A 21,172-nucleotide genomic window follows, 5' to 3' on the forward strand; every position below is an offset into this window, starting at 1 on the left:
TCAGCATGTGTCTGAGTCACCTGGAGGGCTATGAAAACACAGAGTGCTGGGCCCCATCCCCAGAGTTTGTGCCTTCAGTAGGTCTGTGGTGGGGCCTAAGGATTTGTGTTTGTAACAAGTCCCCAAGTAATGTGGGTGCTGCTGGTTGGGAGATCACACTTTCAGAATCACAGATTCACTCTACAGTCCCATTGTTAGCTTATAAAACTCTTCTTCTCTAGTTCTTTCTGTAAAGGTGTGTCCTGAGGAAACTCAGATCTGAGAGAAGAGTGAACGGAAGTCAAATGTGGAAACCACTTAAATGTCCATCAACTGATGAATGCATAAACAAATTGTGTTATATCCATACAATGGAATATTATTCACCCATAAAAAGGAATGAAGTTTTAATTCACCTACAACTAGATGAACATTGAAAACATTATGCTATCCATTCTGCTTCAGGTTGTAAAAAGAAAATATCCTCACCTAAAGAAGCCATCAACAAAAGGCCACATATTGTATGATTATATCATATGACCAGAATACGCAAATTCATAGAGACAGAAAGCAGATTAGTGATTGCCAGGAACTGAGGGAAGGGGAAGAATGGGGAGTGACTACTCACTGGGGTTTTCCCATTGTGATTTAAAAAAAGTTCTGGAACCAGTTAGTGGTTATAGTTGCACAACATTGTGAATATACTTAGTACCACTGAATTGTACACTTTAAAATGGTCAGTTTTAGCTGGGCACGGTGGCTCACCCCTGTAATCTCAGCACTTTGGGAGGCTGAGGCAGGTGAATCACCTGAGGTCAGGAGTTCACGACCAGCCTGACCAACATGGTGAAACCCCGTCTCTACTAAAAATACAAAAATTAGCTGGGCATGGTGGCACATGCCTGCAGTCCCAGCTACTCAGGAGCTGAGGCAGGAGAATCACTTGAATCTGGAAGGTGGAGATTGCAGTGAGCTGAGATTGTGCCACTGTACTCCAGCCTGGGCGACAGAGTGAGACTGTCTCAAAAAAAAAAGAAAAGAAAAGTTAGTTTTATGTAATGCCTATTTTATCACAATCGAAGAATTTTTAGAAGAGTGAATGGAGTGTTGTTTTAACTCCCATTATGGGACCAATTGAAACGTTTGTAGGATAGAGGTTGGAAATGCAAAGGCCCTAAACCAGTGGTTTTCAGCCCTGATTGAGCCATCCTATCCTTGGAGAGTTTTATATCCTATCCTTGACCAATTAAATCAAAATCTCTGCAGGTAAGGCCCAGGCATCAAAAAAATTTTCAATACAGCCCTGGATGAGTCTAACATACCATCAGGATTTCAAACAGTGGCCTGAAACTTCAAGGGCCAAATGAGTTAATGACCTTGGTGCAAACTGACTTGACCCATATCATAAACAATGTGTCTTCATCTTCTCCCATACTTGCTTGGGAGGGGGTGTAGAGTAGAATGAGGAGGCTTTCAGAATCAGATCTGCCCAGGATTTGAAGACTGGCTCCATTACCAACTAGCTGTGTGTCCTTGGGTAAACCACATAACCCTTCTGGGTATGTTTTCTCCTAAGTGAAGAACACCATTTCAGAGGGTTTTTGGAAGGCACATATGAGGCAGCCAATTTCCCAGCTTTACCAGTGTCAGACCCTGTTTAGTCATCATTCCATTCTTTCCATCTCATTCTAGACCGGAAAGGAGAAATAGTCTTATTTGCATGAAAGTCCTAGTACTGCTGTATCTCATACTGTAAGTTCAGTTTTCTCCCTTCACCTGAGGGTAAGTTGAAGAATAACTTCACAAGCCAGGGAGAGATACGTTTGGATCAGGAGTTAGTGATAACAGGTGAGCCCAATAATAATCCTTTTGCACTCTTGTTCAGATGTTTTTTATGTACCAAGTTTTATAATGATATAGATATACTCTTAAGACAAAAACAGATAAAACTCATCTACAATTTTGAATCATAAATAAAATAGTTTGGATTTTTCTATGTTTCTGGTGAGTCCTTATTCTTCAGTAGTATAAGGAATATATTTTCATTCAACTACAATTAAGGCATAGATATAATTTTATACTCTGCATTTTCTTTTCACTCACTATCTTCAGCATTTGTCATGTTTCTATAGTTCATTATTGACATTTTAATGACTACAGAGTATTTCATTTCATTCATTGAATAGCCTTACTATGATTTATTTTGATATTAAGCCTTTTGACTGCTTCTAAGTTTTCAGTATTAGAAATTGTACATAATAAAAATATTTCTGCATATAACTTTTAATTTCCTTTGACTTCTTTTCTATTTTTTTTTTTTTTTTTGAGACAGAGTCTTGCCCTGTCGCCCAGGCTGGAGTGCAATGCCACGATCTTGTCTCACTGCGACGTCTGCCTCCCGGGTTCAAATGATTCTCTTGCCTCAGCCTCCCGAGTAGCTGGGATTACAAGCACCTGCCACCATGCCCAGCTAATTTTTGTATTTTTGGTAAAGATGGGTTTCACCGTGTTGGTCAGGCTGGTTTCGAATTCCTGACCTTGTGATCCTCACACTTCAGCCTCCCAAAGTACTGGGATTACAGACATGAGCCCCTGCACCCGGCCTTGACTTATTTTCTTAAAATAAATTTCCTTTAAGTTACTGGATCAAGGGGTGTGAACATTTTAAGGTTCTTGAATGTAGTATCAAATTGCTTTGGTAAAGGATTGTACCAATTTACACTGCTTCCAGCAGGATGTGGGTGTACATTTTCAACAACTTGACAGCACCGAATTTCATCATTTAAAAAAGGTTTACAAATTGTACATAATTTAATTTAATATAAACTAATAAATTACTATGTCCAACTTTTGAGCATGCATAAAATTTTTTCCCCATTTCTTTTTTGGTGGCATCCCTACTATTTTGTAAACTGCTTGAGGGCAGTGAATAATTCAGGGAATCCCTTCTCCCGGTAATTCTTCAGTTTTGATAATAGCAATGGGTTTGGGGTTGTTTTGTTTTCAAGATAAACTAAATTACCCTTTATTTCACTGATGTTGGCAGCCCCAGAGGACTCTGTTTGCAGGAAAAAAATGTATGAAGATTTCCATAGGTGGGAAGTAGACCTCTCCCACACAACGAGAAGAGCAGCTAAATCATTGCTCTTTTCTCCCAGTCTCTCCCTGCACTCCCATCTCGTTTCCTGTCTGCTCCTGAAGAGCCAGCTCAGTATGAACTAAGGAAAAGCTATTTGTAGCATGCACAGGAGGAAAAAGAACCCAAATAGGCTCTTCCTAAGCTATTGAGCTTAGCTTTCACTCTTTCCAGCAGGAAAAGGTTCGTGCATGCCCAGATGATACTACTTGTACTTTGGTACCCATTGATTGGGACAGTTTGTGCCAATGAAAAGCTGCTGTGAATTCAGTAATGCTTTTTAAATATGTATTTTAATTTCAATGTCTACATAAATTTCAAAAACAGCAATAAAAAATATGCTTGAGACCAATTTATCCGGCTATACCTATTTGGTGCATATTTGCATTCTTAGATTCCTTAAATGTCCTCTGCACAAAGGTTAGGAAATTGTGCCCTGACAGTAAACCAGTATCTTATTAGAACTAAGAGGTTAACCAGTTAAGAGGACTAGAGAAGTCATTGTTAACTCATACTTTGTTAGTATTTAATACAGTAACCTGCCTCTGCTAGAAGTAAGGACTCCTCAACTTTTAAAGATAGCTAATTTTAGAAGTCTGCTTCCTACCTGTTCACCTTTTTCTCATTGGTGACAGCAACAAACAATTAATGGCATTTCTTAAATGTCTTGCTGTCTGAAATAAGATCTTTTTCCAATTAAAAAGTAACAAAGGCTGCCCCTCTCCTCTGCTTCCTTCTTTGGCTGTAACATCTTGACATTGCTCTCTCTGTCTCCTGTTTTATCTAAGACTGAGCTTGCATGAAAACAAAATAAGTCATATGCTTCTATTGGGGAGATTATTTGTGACTTTGGTTTTAAAGAAAATTTATGCTGGTGGTTTGCAGAAAGTTGACATATATCCAAGTGTTCCCTTGTCAGAGGGCAGCAGGGTCCCCATGGGTTCATATTGTTGCCTGGACAAGGAGTCTTTGTACCCTGGTCATGCCTGGGTTGTCGCAGGGATGGGGTAATTTACTTATTCACACTCTTTTTCCTTTCCTGTTTCCTTCAAAGACACCCTGGTCCTAGTTGACTTTACCTTACTGTTCAAAATTCAGCGCAACATATGTCAAGTTGTACATTCTTAAACTCAAGGAAACAGAAAGGTTATAACCCGGTGGTTTCCAAGCCTGGTTTTTCATCAGTCTCTTGGTGAACTTTTAGAAAATCCATATTCTTTTTGCCCCCACAGCCATTCTGATTCATTAGGACTGCGTGTGGCCATGGAACTTGCATTTGGAAAAGCTCTCCTTATGTTTCTGATGATCAATCCAGTTTCAGAACACCAAGCTAACCAGACTCCCAGGGTAAGACCTCCTTGAATATCATCTCTGGAAGGTGGTTGTACAACCTCCACTGTAAAACCTCCAGCCATGGGGCACTCACCACTTTTTATGAGTGGCCTGAGTTGAGACATTCTTCCTTGTGATGAGTGGAAAGGCATTTCCACCACAAGAATTTCTACCTGTTGATTTCAATTATGCCTGTTGGAGCAATACCAAAAAAAAAGTTATTCTCCTTCCCCATAATAACCTTTCAAATACTTCAACCTCTCAAGAAGTTATTGTTTCCTTCTCAGGATCTCTCTTCCCTTTTCCAGACCATTAGTCCAGGTCCTTCTCTGATTATGGTTGGAGTGCGAGTGTTGATTATGTGCCAGGTGCTTTAGACATGTCTTTTAGATAAACTCTTGAGGGAAATTTATGGTGCCACTATCTTCCCAGTGTTTGGGATGAGAAGACCAAGGGCCGAAGAAGTGATATGACCTGCCCCAGCTCCCACAGCTAAGTAGCTAAATAGAAATTTGAACACTCCGTCTGACTCCAAATTCTACATCCTCAACTAACATGTTATGCTTCAGATTTTTTTCTTTGTTTTTAAATGCAAAATAATTAATGCTAAATATGCATTATGTCAAGGTATATAAAAGTTAAACCCTCCCTTTTAAAATTCTACTCTAGAGGCTGCCACTACCAAATTTGCGAAGGCCCTCTGAAGCCCACCACCACAAGCTGGAGGTTATAGTCACAGCAGAGGGGAGTCTTCGCCTCCTTTGTTCTGGACACCATCTGCAGCGACTGCCGCCTCCAACTGCACTGTGGGCTTGGAGCAGTGAGTACGTTTCTTTTGACCTTGAAGCACCTAGACCCTGAGTTTTTTGTTTGTTTTATTTGTTTTGTTTGAGAGTTTTGTTTTGTTTGTTTGTTCAGATATCACTCATTTTGTATCCTTGCACATGTGTTTCTTGGTCTTAAAAGGACTTTATATCTATCTCCATTATTTTTCTTATTTCAACTTATGTAGATCTTTTAGTTCTTTCAGTTTGATCACCAATTAAACTGATCAGTTTATGTGATGCCTCTCTTTGTCCAAATACTTGATAAGAGCTTTGTTAAAGGTAGGACCAAGGAGAGTCTTTGAGCACTTGTAGGGGAATTAATCAATTAATACTCCTGGGCTACAGTTATTCAACCAAATATGAACACACCTGATTGTATTATCATTCAGTAGTCTTGTCTATAATGGCATGAAAAATTTGGTCAAATGCCTTTCTGTTCACAGCATTTTCCTGATTAATCCACTAAACTTATTCAAAAAGGGAAGTATTCAATTTTATTCTTGGCAAACCTATGTGAGTTCCTACATACCATCACCTTTTCTTCTTAGGGTTCAGAAAATATCTCTTTTATGGTCTGTGCAAGAACTTTGTTGTGGATTGATATCAAACTTACATTTTGGCTGAGCTTTGAGTGACTCAGAAAGGGGCTGGGTTCAGGCTGGGATGTATGGAGCCTGGAGTGGTGGCAAGGCAAAGGCCAGCGGGGATAGTGAATAGAGGCCTCAGTGATGAGGTGGGTGGGTTGGTTAAGTGCACAGGTGATTGGGCTGGCTAATTAGGGTAGGGAATTGACTAGCTGTCAGTGAGGTGAACTGAAGAATCCACCCTATGAAGGTGTCAAGGGGCAGGGAAAGAACAAGAATGGAATAAGGGTAGATGTCTCTTCAGAGAGCAGCCAACTGGGCAGAGAAAGGCTGGAGGCTGAAGCTTGATTAATATACACTATGGTAGAAACCATGAAAGCCCAAGGATCCAGGAGGTGAAGCTGATGTAAGTCAAGAGTGAGAAATGGTCTCGGGGAACTGAGGCCTCATCGGGTCTTCTGATGAGACAACTGTATTCCCTGTCTCAGCAAATGATGCCAACTACCCAGTTGTCCAAACCAGAAACCTGGTGTCCTCCTGGAGTCCTGCTGCTCTCTCAGTCTCCCCATAGCCACTTGAATTATCAAGCCCTATCATTCCTACCTCTAATATTTATACCTCAAGTAGTTCTCAATGCCCATTTCTCAATATCACCCTTGCCACTGTCATCTCTCTCCCTGCCATCCCAATTTTTTTATTGTGGTAAAATATAAATAATATATAATTTACAATCTTAAGAATTTTCTTTTTGTTGTTTGTTTTTTTTTAGACAGGGTCTCACTCTGTCACCCAGGCTGGAGTGCATGGTGCTATCTCGGCTCATTGCAACCTTTGCCTCCTGGATTTAAGCAATTCTCTTGCCTCAGCTTCCTGAGTAGCTGGGATTACAGGCACGTGCCACAACGCTCAGCTAATTTTTGTATTTTTAGTAGAGATGGGGTTTCACCATGGTGGCCAGGCTGGTCTTGAACTCCTGACCTCAGGTGATCTGCCCGACTCACCCTCCCAAAGAATTTTTAAGTGTACAGTTCAGTGGAATTAAATACATTTACCATGTTGTGCAACTATCACCATCATCTGTCTCTGGAACACTTTCCATCTCCTAAAACTGGAACTCTGTGCCCGTTAAACAATTATTGGCCAGCTTCCTCTTCCTCAGCCTCTGGCAACCAACACTCCACTATCTCTATGATTTTGACTAATTCTAAGTACTTCATATAAGTGCATTCATACAGTACTTTTCTTTTTGCGACTGGCTTATTTCACTTAACATGTCACTTAACATATCTTGTAACATGTTACTTAACATTTCACTTAACATGTTCATCCATGTTGTAGCATATGTCAGAATTTCCTTCCTTTTAAAGGCTAAATAATAGTCTATTTTATGTATATATTACATTTTGTTTATCCAATTATTCATTGATGGATGCTTGGGTTACTTCCATTTTTTAGCTATTGTGAATAATGCTGCTATAAATGTGGACATACAAATATCTCTTTGAAAAGTGGGATTAATGGATCATATAGCAATTCTATTTTTAATTTTTTGAGGAACCATAATACTGTTTCCACAGTAGCTGCACCATGTGACATTCCCACCAGCAGTGCATAAGGGTTTCAATTCTCCATGTCGTCCTAACAGTTGTTATTTTCTAATTTTTTGATACTAGCCATCCTAGCGGGTGTGAAGTGGTATCTCATTGTAGTTTTGATTTACATTTCCCTGATGATAAGTGATGTTGAGCATCTTTTCATGTGATTATTGGTTATTTGCCTATATTTTAGGAGAAATGTCTATTCAAGTCCTTTGCCCATTTTTTAATTGGGTGGTTTTGTTGTTGAGTTCTAGGGCTTTATATATTCTGCATATGAATCCCTCTTGAGATACAGGATTTGCAAATATTTTCTCACGTTCTGTGAGTTGCCATTTTACTCTTAATAGTGTCTTTCGATGCACAGAATTTTTAAATTTTCATGATGTCTAACATGTCTATTTAAAAATTTTTGTTGCCTATGTCTTTGGTGTCATATCCAAAAAAGTCATTGCCAAATCTGATGTTGTAAAGCTTTGCTGCATGTTTTCTTTGAAGAGTTTTATCATTTTTAGCTCTTGTGTTTCAGTCTTTGATGCATTTTCAGTTAATTTTTGCATATGTTGTTAGTTAAGGATCCAATTTCATTATTTTGCATGTGGATATTCAGATTTTCTAGCACTACTTGTTTAAAAGACTGTCTTTTCCCCTATTGAATGGTCTTGCATTCTTGTCAAAAATAATTTGACTCTTGTCATCTCACTCTTGAATCACAAGTCCTCTAGCCTCCAGACGTGGCTTCCCACTCAGTCTGTGTATTGTGGTTACAGCCCTTATTTTGAAATAAACTTGATCATATCTCTCTCGGGCTTAAAAAGTCTTCAGTGGTTTTCCTGGCACCTTCAGAATAAAATAAAGCCCTTCAGCATGGGATACCTGCCCCTTCCTAGGGATGCCCACCTGCTTCATCTTGCATGCCTCAGACTCTGGTGGTCTGTCTACTGGTTGATTGTAATGCTCTTTTGTGCTATTGGACATGTTACTCCTACTGCCAGAATATCTGCCTCCCACCTAACTCCCATTCCCCTGACTCTCATTCACCTACTTGCTGCTCTACTCAGTATGTCTTCTCTGTCTACCACAACCTGCTCCCCATTATGAGAAACATGCCCTTTGAATGCCCTTGTCTTATTTCTTTCATAGAACATAATTGCTCTGTATTGGAATGATAGATTTATCTGCTTTTCTCCTCTCTAGATTGTGAGATCCATGAGAGCCCAGAAAATATTTTAGGATCCCTAGTGCTTAGCACAGAGCTTGGCATATGGAGGTGAGCAAAAAGATTTATTGAATCCAGTTGTCCATCCACTCATCCATTCAATATGAATGAGAGAACAGCCCTTTTTTTTAAGAGGGATGGCCTTTTCTTAAAAGATCTCTATCTTGAAGCATTATTTTCCTCTATTCAAGGCCCGGTTTATTAGGTCCTGATACTTAATGGTGATAAAAGGTATTATTATTGGAAGGTTGGATATGTCAGAGGCACAATAGTAGTTCAGACAGTGAACTGAAGCTTTTTTGCCTGGAATTCACTGGCTTCTTTGATGAGGATAGGAAGCAGCCTGGGACTATTGCTGCGACATGACATCAATCTTGGTGGCTAAGAGGAAGGGGCTATGAAGGAGGGGGTGGAATTGGGGGATGAAGAGTTCCTGTGGCTCCAGTCCACCAGAATGGATGACCTAGGCAACAGAAGTAAGACTGGGAAGTGTTTTTCATCTACTTAGAGTTTGGGATATACGGATGAACTGAATGAAATGAGGATTTTGGTGAGTATCTCTACTAGGTTCCTGACAGGGACGGGTTCTTCAGGGATTCAACTGAATCTTATAGGTAGATCTGATCTGGTGAAAGATAAGGTATAAATTGGCCTGTCAACAGGACATTCGTGCTGGTAGTTATTACTACCTTGATGGCTTTAAGAGATTTTGGGGGCTGGCAAGAAGTAGAGTAAATGTAGCCGAACAGATGGATGTATTAGGGAAAATATAGCTGTAAGAAGCAGTGAGAGCTTAGTGATGGTGGCAGTAGAGCATAAAAGACAAATTGTCTTTAACTTTGGCTTTGCAAAAATTGGGGCATAAACTAGGGCTATATTACTGAAGCAATCCGATTAGGAGGACTCATAAAAATGAAATGCATTTCATATGCACATCTGGGCAGCTATAGCCACTGTAGGTTTCTTATAGGTCTGATAGAAAATGAGCTCTGTTGATGAACACCTTAGCCAATATGATGAATAGTAGTGAAAGGCTGTACCTTGGGAGGCTCAGGATTATACCGGTGTACCTATCACTCAGAGTTACTAGGCATATGACAGACTGAATGAAGAGTTGACCTAGGGACACTCCTTGAATATGTCCCCTTTTTTTGATCAGCATATCCTTGTAATCTCCTAGGAGTTCCAGTTTGCAAAATGTAATGGTGGGAATAAACTAAGAAGTAAGGCATGATTACCGTATCTGGGTGTTAGGGGTACTTGGCCTCTGTGGTTGACACAGAGGCCAAGCCATGCTATAGTCTGTGCCTTTTCCTGCTGCTTTCTGCTGAGAGGTGCAAAGGATGGCAAGGCTGAGTTGTAAATTCTTGCACATTCTTGTCCATTGATCCTGCCACCTTGAGCACGGCCAGGTAGCCAGTCCTATGGTCTAGAACATAAACCCTGTGGTTTTGGACACTCAGGTGTGTGTTGATGCTGAATGAGTAGGCTTGGTGCTTAGTTGAGCTTTCAGAACCCTGGAAATGCTTGAGTTTGCAGTGACTCATGCACAGTAGAATGGAATGCCTGATTCTGCATCCCTCTAGACAGGGTCAACAGGATCAAAACTTGACCTTGATGGCCAAGCCAAGTTCTCTTTTTCCCAAAGGGTTTTAATCTGCCCTATTTAATATGGTAGCCAGTAGCCATATGTGACTATTTATATTAAATTTAAATTAATCAAAATTTAAAAATTAATTACTTAGTCATACTAGCTACATTTTACATGCTCAGTAGTCACATAAAGCCAGTGGCTGCTATATTGAACAGTGCTGATTATGGAACATTTCCATCACTGCAAAAGGTTCTCTTGGACAGCACTAATCCAGATCTCTTTGTAGGAGAAGAATTGGCACCTGGGGCTGCCTAATCTTCAAGGGGCACATTGCAGAGCATGGTGTTGACCCATCTGGATACCATGTTTGAAGTTGACATGGCCCAGAATTTGACTTCCACCAGTTAAAAATATACTTCGACAGTTTTGTATTTACCTGTAAATCCAGAAGCATGACAGGGCCTTCTGGATGGAGCACTGTGAAATTAGCGTACACTTCAAACCCTCTTCCCTAAAAGATCATGTGCTACCATGCTCTACATGGTAGACCTATCTCGTAGTGTAGGCTTCAGTAGATACTCTTTGACAAATAATTGGTTCTGTGCTGCTCATAAGCCTAATAAGTGAAAGATGGTCTTTCTTTTAAAAAATTGAGATATATGATACCAATCTCATAAACTCTAATTCACAAGCTCTGGCATTATGAGAGGCACTTAAAGTATGAATGGCATTAAAATTATCCTTTAATTTTGCAGTAGGCAAATGACCTCCCAAAGATATTCACTTCCTAATCCCCAGAATTTGGGAATACGTTACCTTACATGACAAAGGGGATTTTGCAGATGTAAGTGAAGGATTTTGAGACAGGGAGACTATCCTGGATAATCCCAGTGGGACCCATGTAATCACACAAGTCCTTAAAAGTGGAGAACTTTCCCCTGCTGTGGTCACAGAAAAAAATGCAACCAATGTAAGAAGGGTCAGAGAGATTCAACATTGTTGGCTTTGAAGGTAGAGGAAGTGACCACAAGCCGAAGAATGCAGACAGGCTCTAGAAGCTGGGAAAGAGAAGGAAACGTCTTCTCTGCAGAGCTACCAAAATGAATATATCCCTGTCTACACCTTGATTTTAACCTAGTGAGGCCTGTATTGGGCTTCTAACCTACAGAACGCTAAGATAATTACTCTATGTTGTTAAACCTGCTAAGTTTGTGGGAGTTGTAACAATGGCAATAGGAAATTAATACACCTTTTATACAGTGGAGGATGACTAAATAATTTATTTTGAAAAATACAGCTGTCACAAGGATGAAATATTCATGATCACAAATTAGTGCATTCTTAACTGTGGATAATTATGTATGAAGCCAAATTGTAATAAAACTGTTATTTGCCAAACATAGAAACCTTGCTTTGTGACTAGGCTAAGTCCAGAAGGTTATTCTCTCTGCTTCTACCTGTTATGTATCTGGGCAAGTGTAAGGCCTTTGCAGGTGAATCCGGTAGAGAACATGCTAAGAACGAGCAGCAGTCATGCACGACTCTATCACTGAAAGCCTTCTAGCCATTTCATAGCTTCACTTCCCTGGTTTTATTTTTTCAGAGAGGACTGAAGGAGATGAATGGATAATAAATTATTGCTAAAAACTTGGTCTTGATGAACTCTTTGATGCGGGGCTATGGGGGAATGGTGATGGGTGGGTACCATGGGATCAATAGCCCTGCACCAGCTCAGAGGTATAATTGTGAGGCTGGTGGAAATGCTCATCAGGGAGAAGGAAATCAGGACCATGGCTTCTGAGGACTGAACATGGTCTCAACTCTCAAATATAGAATCATTATTGGCCTTGGCATTCATGGTGTTAGCCTTGACTCAGATGAGAATGCCTCAACCCTTCCCAAGTTCTCTGAGGCCCCTGAGTAGACTGTCACTAGAACTTGGGGACATGGAGCTCAGTTAATGGCCTCTTATTTTTACTATGCCATAGCACCCACCTGACTTCTGGTAGGCATTGCTTCACTTTCATAGACAGAAGATGTATCAGCTGCCACGAAGATCCCTGGAGCTCTGCCCAGCGATTCTCACTCCCAGCTGGGTAGCTGACCAGTTTTCCCTGAGAAGACATGGTTTCCTCCAGCAGCAGCGGAAGGAGTCATGGGTTTTTCTGTTTCATGGCTCCAACTGTTGTGACTCAGAATTATACTTGGACAGGGCCCTGACTTATTCTTCTGGGCTGGGCTGAGTGAGGCCTGGCTGAGTGCACCTGGTTACACAGGTAGGGGTGGAATCAAACACTGGAGGTACCCATAACACTGATTAGGAGGATAACTAGCTAGAATAAGGTTGGCAAGAACTGAGTGAGCAGGGATAGGAATTAAGACTGAGGACTGGGCTGAGGGTAGATCAGGGGTTCTGGAAGCAACACAGCTGGAATGAATGGAGAAGCACACACACACACGCACAAAAAAAACAGGCTAAGAAGAGCCTACATCAAGCTTGGCCAACCCATGGCCCACAGGCTCCATGTGGTCCAGGATGGCTTTGAATGTGGCCCGGCACAAATTTGTAAACTTTCTTAAAACACTATGAGATTTTTTGGTGATTTTTTTTAGCTCATAACTATTGTTAGTGTTAGTATGGTTTTTTTGTTTGTTTGTTTTTTGTTTTTTTGAGATGGAGTCTCGCTCTGTCACCCAAGCTGGAGTGCAGTGGTGCAATCTTGGCTCACCACGACCTCCACCTCCCAGGTTCAAGTGATTCTTCTGCCCCCGCCCCCAGAGTAACTGGGATTACAGGTGCTCACCACCATGCCCAGCTAATTTTTGTATTTTTTGTAGAGAGAAGATTTCACCATGTTGGCCAGGCTGGTCTCGAACTCCTGACCTTAAGTGATCTGCCTGCCTTGGCCTCCCAGAGCGCTGGGATTACAGGCATGAGCTGCTAGGCCTGGCAGTGTTAGTATATTGTATGTGTGGCCCAAGATAATTCTTCTTCCAGTGTGGACCAGGGAAGCCAAAAGATTGGACACCCATGGCCAAGATGGACATGAAGCCAGGTAAGTACATGGCAGGTAAGCTGAGCTCCAAATGGGAGGCAGTGGGATATCATGGTCAAGAGCATGGGTTTTTCATTCACTTACATAGATTTGAATTTAAATCCTGTCCTCCCAGTTACTAGCAGTGTGATTTGGGGCAATTTACTTCAAGCTGCCGCAGTTAATTCATCTCTAAAGTTAGGATAATAATATGTATCCTGCAGGTGATTGTAAGAATTAGAAATAAGGCATACAACATGCCTCACACATTGCTTCTCTTAACTGGATTCACAAATGTACTCTTGGGAGTCCAAAAGTTCTCCACAAAAGTTTTATCTTAAGTTCTTAACCTTTTTTACATGTATTTTAAAGAGCAGTTTTAGGTTAATATCATATTTGAGAAGACAATACAGAGAACTCTCTCTACTGGTAGTTTATAATCTATCCCCATTGCTTCATCTGGATTATCATTCCCCACCATTGACATCCTGCACCAAAGTGGTACATTTGTTACAACTGAGGCAGAATTGACACATCATTGTTACCCAAAGTTCATAGTTGACATTAAATTTACTCTTGATGTTGTAGATATAATATCCCATGGGTTTTTAATAAATGTAGCATGACATGTATCTGTCATTATTGTATCATACAGAATACAGGCATATCGCAGAGATATCATGGCTTGATTCCAGACCACCACAATAAATCAAATATTGCAATAAGGTGAGTCATATGAATTTTTTATTCCCCAGTGCATATAAAAGTTACATTAAAACTATACTATGGTATATTAGGTGCACAATGGCATTATGTCTAAAAAACAGCATACACACCTTAATGAACAAATACTTTATTGTTTAAAATGCTAATGATCGCCTAAGCCCTCAGCCAGTTGTCATGTTTTTGCTGGTCGATGTTGATGGCTGCTGACTGATCAGGGTGGTTGTTGCTGAAGGTGGTAGGTGGCTGTGGAAATTTCTTAAAATACAACAACAATGAAGTCTACCACATTGATTGGCTCTTCTTTCAAGAAAGAGTTTTCTCGAGTAGGCAGTGCTATTTAATAGCATCTTACCCACAGTAGAACTTCTTTCAAAATTGGAGTCAAACCTCCCAAACCCTGCCACTGTTTCATCAACTAAGTTTACATAATGTTCTAAATCTTTTGTTGTCATTTCAACAATATTCACATTATCTTTACCAGGAGTAGATAACATCTCAAGAAACCACCTTCTTTGTTCATTCATAAGGAGCAACTCCTCATCTGTCAATTTTTATCATGAGATGGCAGCAGTTCAGTCCCATCTTCAGGCTCCACTTCTAATTCTAGTTCCCTACCTATTTCTACCACATTTGCTGTTACTTCCTCCAGTGAAGTCTTGAATCCCTCAAAATCATCCATAAGGGTTAGAATCAACTTCTTCCAAACTCCTGTTTGTGTTGATATTTTGACCTCCTCCATGAATCATGAATGTTCTTCATTATGTCTAGAAGAATCATCTCCAGAAGGTGTTCAATTTACCTTGCCTAGATCCACCAGAGGAATCACTGTCTATGACAGCTATAGCTTTATGAAATGTATTATATTTCTTAAATAGTAAAACTTGAAAGTTGAAATTATATTTTGATCCATGGGCTGCAGAATGAATGTTGTGTTAGCAAGTATGAAAACATCATTAAACTCCTTATACATCTCTATCAGAGCTCTTACATAACCAGTGCATTGTCAATGAACAGTAATATTTTGAAAGGAATTTTTTTTTCTGAGCAGGTCTCAACAGTGGACTTAAAATATTCAGTAAAACCATGCTGTAAAAAGATGTGCTGCCATCTAGGCTTTGTTATTCCATTTATAGAGCACAAAGCAGATTTAGCCTAATTCTGAAGATCCCTAGGATTTCTTAAATAGTAAATGAACATTGGCATCAACTTAAAGTCACCAGCTGCCCTCACCCCTCACAAGAGAGTCAGTTTGTCCTTTGAAGTCTGAAGCCAGGTATTGACTTCTCCTTTCTAGCTATAGAAGTTCTAGGTGGCATCTAGAAGACATCTTCTCCCAGTAGAAAGCTGTTTTGTCTATGTTGAAAATCTGTTGTTTAATGTAACCACCTTCATCGATGATCTTAGCTAGATCTTCTGGATCTTGCACTTTTAGGTGCATGAAGATGTCTTTTATGTTAAGGAGATGACTTCTTTCCTTGAACCTCATGAACCCACCTCTGGTGGCTTTAAACTTTTCTTCTGCAGCTTCCTCACCTCTCTCAGTCTTCATTGTACTGAAGAGAAATGCTCTGAATTAGGCTTTGGGCTTAAGAGAATGTTGTGGCTTGTTTGATCTTCTATTTAGACCACTAAAACTTTCTTCATGTCAACAACAAGGCTGTTTCACTTTCTTATGATTTGTGTGGTAACTGGAGTAGCACTTTTAATTTCCTTTAAGAACTTTTCTTTTACAACTTGGTTAACAGGAGCAAGAGGCCCTGTGTTTGGCCTGTCTCAGCTTTGGGCGTGCCTTCCTACTAAGCTTAGTCATTTCCAGCTTTTGATTGAAAGTGAGAGATGTGTGATTCTTCCTTCTACTTGAAAAGCTAGAGGCCATTATAGGGTGATTAATTGGCCTAATTTCAATATTTTTGTGTCTCAGGGCATGGGGAGGCCTGAGGAGAAGGAAAGAGATGAGAAAATGGCTGGTTTCTGGAGCAGGAAGCACTGGACACATTTATTGATTAGGTTTACCACCTTATATGGGTGCAGTTTGTGTCACCCCCAAACAATTACAATAGTGACATCAAAGACCACTGATCACAGATCACCATAACAGATATAATACTGAAATATTGCAAGAATTACAAAAATGTGAGCCAGAGCCATGAAGTGAGCACCCACTGTTGGAAAAATCACACTGATAGGTCTTGCTCAACACAAGCTTGCGACAAACCTTCTTTAAAAAAAACAATGCAATGTCTGCAAAGGGAAATAAAGTGAAGTGCAATAAAACAAGGTGTATCTGTAGTTGTGCTGCTGCAAAAATTACCTGTGCTCTGTCTATTCATCCTTTCCCCCTCCCAATCACTGGCAACCACTGATCTTTTTACTGTCTCCATAGTTTTGCCCTTTCCAGAATGCCATACAGTTGGGATAATAAAGACAGTATGTAACCTTTCCGACTGGCTTCTTTCACTTAGCAGTATGCATTTAAGCTTCTTTCATGTCTTTTCATGGCTTGGCAACTCATTTCTTTCTAGTACTGAATGATATTTTATTGTCTGGATGTATTGCAGTTTTTAAAATTCATTTACCAACTCTTAACTTTTAATCCAGTGATTTTCAAACTGGGACCTTTGGAGATCTGGGCTGAATGTGTATTCTTGAGGACTCAAGAGTTTTAGAATTTGAGAGATAACTAGCCAAGCATATAGTATGTGCTCAATAAGTATAATAATTAGTGACAGAATTGCAACTATTGTAAAAGAAGCTAAAAGTGTTGTAAAGCAGGGCTGGGTGGGGCCTGTGTTCACAAGCTTTCTCCCAGAGGGGAGAGGTATGTCAACGGGATTTGTAGTCAACACAGTTTATTTGCAGCTAGAGAGGGTTTGAACTTCCTGACAGCTGCCTGGGGCTGCCCAGGCTTCAAGGGCCACATTCCTGGGGCAGATACTGGACACTACTGTGGCCTGACAGTTTCTGACAGCCCCATTTTTAAAACTTGGAACATTTTCTTATCTTGAGTTTTCTAGCACTGTTCGCTTGCTCAGTGATTTCCAGAGATTACGGTGGGATTCCTCAATTACCTCTGAAAGATCCTCCTGTTCCCTGGGCTGTAGTTCATGGGGCCTGGAGACCTGAACTCATTTGGGCTGCTCGGGGCTGCCTAAATCTCTGTCCATCCATCTTTAGCTTCTGTTCTCTCTTAACCGTCTGTATTCTGCTCCACTAATATTGAAGATTTTGCTTCCAGATGGCAAGGCTAGAGTAAAATTGCAGCTGGGCAGTGCCATCATCTGTTCCACCATCTACTCCAGGCCATCGCCTTCCTTTGTTCATCTTCTTACCTGAAACACAATTTTACAAGGTCCATGTTTTGCCATCTGAGCATTGCACAGGCCTGAGGTCAGAGCTGTGACCATGACCCAGCCTTTCCTGTGCTGTCCTTTGTCTGTGCTCCTCTCTACCTGCATAGTGAAATGCTCCCTGCGCTGACACACAGCTCAGGAGTTTAAGTACCCCCTCCCTTGTGTTCATCTGGATTATGCCTTATTGTATTTTCAGAATTTCATTTTTTTAGAGCCCTCTGCTTCTTAAGTCATATTTTGTTTTAGGGATGGGGTTCTCAACCCTGGCTGCACATTAAAATGATTGGAGAAATCAAACCTCTAGGGTATGGTTTTCCAGTTAATCATAAAAAATTTCTCATGTTTAGGTTCTCCACATAATGATAAAAGAAAAAAGTATTAAAATGTGCTGCATCAAAATTAAACATTCCTGTTCACCAAAAGCTACTGTTAAGAAAAAGAAACAAATCACAGACTGGCAGAAAATATTTGCTACACATATATCTGACAAAGTACTTATAACCAGTATAGATTAGCAATTGCTACAATTCAGTAATAAAAAGAAGAAATTGATCAAACAGCTTGAACAGGCACTTCACAAAGGAAAATTTGTAAATGATCAGTAAACATACAAAAAGGCACTTAACATCATTAGTCATGAGGGAAATGTGAATTAAAACCTACTAACATGGCTAAAATTTAAAAATGACAACATCACATGTTGGCAAGGATGCAGACCCACTGGAACTCTCATTTGTTTCTGGTAGGAGTATAAAGTGGTACAACCACTTTGGATACCGGTCTGGCACTTTCTCATAAAGTGAAACATACACCTACCCAATGACCAAGAACACTACTTCTGGGTGTCTACCCAAGATAAATGAAAATAGACACAAACTAGTAGACTTAAAAGCTTCATTAATAATAGCACAAACTGGAAACCATCCAAATGTTCCTCAACTAGAAAATTAATAAACAAATTGTGGTATATCTCTACCATAAAATACTGCTCAGTAATAGAGAAGGAGCAAACGACTGCTTCCCATGACAACACAGATGAACCTGGAAAACATGATGCTGCGTGGAAGAGATGACACACAAAAGGGCACCTGCTACATAATTCCACTTATATAAAGTTCTAGAACAAGTAAACTAAAATACAGAGAACCAGAGCGGAGGTTGCCTCTAAGACAGGGCATCTGTGAGTGTCTGGAAACTGCCAGAGAGAACTTTCTGGAATGATGTGTCTGATGTCTTGATAATGGTGGGTATTACAAGGCATAGGCATTTATCAAAACCCATTTTCAAATGGTGTCTTAAGTGTTGTATATTTAATATCTATACATGAAATTTACAAATTATATATCAATAAGGAGAATGAATTTTTAAAAATGTTCCCTAGATGATTTTGCTACACAGTAAGTGTTGATTCAATGCTTCACTGGCTCAGTTCATAAAATGTCTCTGTCTTTTCCCTTCAGTTTGAAACCTTCGTTCCTAACATCCAGGCCTTTTGTCTGCCAGCACCATATTTCAGTCTCTCGTAATTAGGAACCCAATAACACCATGAACACTCACCAACGATGTCTTTTTTCAGTACACCAACCTTACCTCCCTGTTGGACAAAATGAAATCTAAAACACCAGGTCTCCTTTCTAAGCAAGGGAGTTATCAGTTGGATAAAGGGAAAAATAACTGCCATTCCAGGTGGATAACTGGAAGAATGACTTCTTGTAGGAGAATGAAATGTGTAGTAGCTGCCAAGGGGGTGATGTCCTTTGGTCCTGCCCTCTTATCTGTATGCACTCACCTTTAGTAGAGTTGGCCAGTCTCTATTTCATCCTTTCATCTTTTTCCCCAATCATGCCCACCCTCCTCCTCACCCCACCTGAGATTACTTCAAAACAAATCCAAGGCATCATATTGTTTCATCTGTAAATAATTCAGCAGTATTTATAAGAGATAATCTCTTACTTTAAACATAATCACAATACCATTGCATCTAAAAAATAACAATAATTCATTAATATTAGAAAACATTCAGTCAGTTCTCAAATTTCCCTCATTATCTCCTTTTTCTTCTTGGTTTGTTCAAATGCGGACCCAGATAAGACCCACGCATTGCATTCTGCTGAAAGAGCTCTTGTCGCTCATAGTCTGTAGACTTCCCTGCCCTCTTGTTTTCTTGCCGTTTATTTATTGAAGAAACTGAGCTATTTGTTTTGCAGAATTTTTACCATTCTGCATTTTGCTGATTGCATCCTCATGGTATCGTTTAACGTGTTCTTGTAATTCCTGTAATTACCTAGAATTCCTGTAATTACCTGTAATTCCTATCAGCTGATAGTTATACCTAGACACTTGTCATTATTAGTAGCAATATCAAAAACTTCACTTCTGAGACTGGCAATTTCTACGTCTGACATCTTACCACAGTGAATAAGGCAGCATCCCAGACTCTTCTGAGTCAATAAGAAAAGGATAACTCTTGCAGCAATGCCAAGTTCAGTTTCTGTTCACTTTGCAAAAAATGTGTGCCCACTACTAGACCCATGACTGTCAACTAGAATGTGCTGGGCCTCCTTTCTGTCTGTGCAAGGGAATGGGCATGGCCAGGTGGAAAGAACATGAACTTGGGAGTCAGACAGCTCTAGATGTGAATTGACTTCACCTTTTATGAAGTACATAGCTTGCCTAGTGAATTCATATCTCCACTTCTCAGATTCCTTGTATACGAGGATAATGTCTATCTTACCAGGCTGCCAAGATGCACCTGACATGTAGTATGTGTTCAATAATTGTTTGTTTCTTTTCCAGCTCAGGTTAAAAATGGGAATTTTCAAGAAACCACAAACCCACACAGTTTGTTTAGATCCAAACACAGATATGTCATTTACCAGCTTTGTAAACAATAGAGGAGGCTTTCAGGCAAGCCCCAGAAAGTACATTCAGAAAGGGGAAAGAATGTGGGGACAGGAACTATTGCTCCCCTTCTCTCCTTGTACTCAGAAAATCTAGGAAATTCGTCCTCAAGAAAGCATGACCCATTTCAGCCTAAAAGTGTGCTTTTCTCTGGACTGTGCTGGCTTAAGAACATATTTCTTTTACCAAAAAATGAGTTCACAGTAAGTGACTCAGAAGCATATGGATGAAATTTCCTTTAAGCCACTCAAGGGATTAGAAATTAAGGGAAAGAGTGCCTGGCAAAATGCATTTGGGGTTTTGCCAAGCCCAAACCAACTGAGAAATAGTTAAGACACAAGGCAGATCTCGAATGCTGCCAAGTTTACCCATCTTAGCAGGACAGGGATTTATAATTAGAGCTGCTCAGAAAAGCACTGCTTTACGGGTGGCAAAGGACAAAAAGGCTTTGTCCCCAACATCTCCACAGGCTGTGGTTTCCCAGATGGGCTCTTAACGGTGCACACACCCTCTCCATCGCCAGAGTCCTCAAAGCCACCGCCTCTACCCAGCAAGGTTTGACTTCTACACCACACCCCTGACATTCTCTCCAGGCCTCTTTTTTTTTCTGGCCCAGGCTGGATGCATCACACTGTGAATTCCTGGATGAGGAAGAACAAATCTTGCAGAGTGTTCTGGAATTAGAGTGGAGAGCCATAATGGGAAAATGTGACAAAGCAATTCCCTTCTCTGACATACACATTTTACCCCTGTCTCTCACCTTTGTCACGTTTCCCCATTTCTTCACCTTCTGTGGGTTTCTTTTTCTGTAAAATGAAGGGATTGGATTTGCTGTTTTCAAACTGTGCTACCTGGAGCCATTCGAGGGCCTGGCGGGGCCCAGTGGAAGTGGAT

At 40.3% G+C, this 21,172-nt stretch overlaps 1 long non-coding RNA gene across 1 annotated transcript; it reads left to right on the plus strand.

The window, feature by feature from the left end:
• Positions 1 to 240: 240 nt before the first annotated feature.
• Positions 241 to 12,858, plus strand: LOC105522365. Its single transcript, XR_001003429.1, has 4 exons — positions 241 to 444; positions 1,672 to 1,827; positions 8,651 to 8,723; positions 12,255 to 12,858. It is a non-coding gene; the product is annotated as an uncharacterized LOC105522365 (long non-coding RNA).
• Positions 12,859 to 21,172: the final 8,314 nt, after the last annotated feature.

Source organism: Colobus angolensis, unplaced genomic scaffold (genome assembly GCF_000951035.1).
Source record: "Colobus angolensis palliatus isolate OR3802 unplaced genomic scaffold, Cang.pa_1.0 Scaffold427, whole genome shotgun sequence".
NCBI lineage: Eukaryota > Metazoa > Chordata > Mammalia > Primates > Cercopithecidae > Colobus > Colobus angolensis.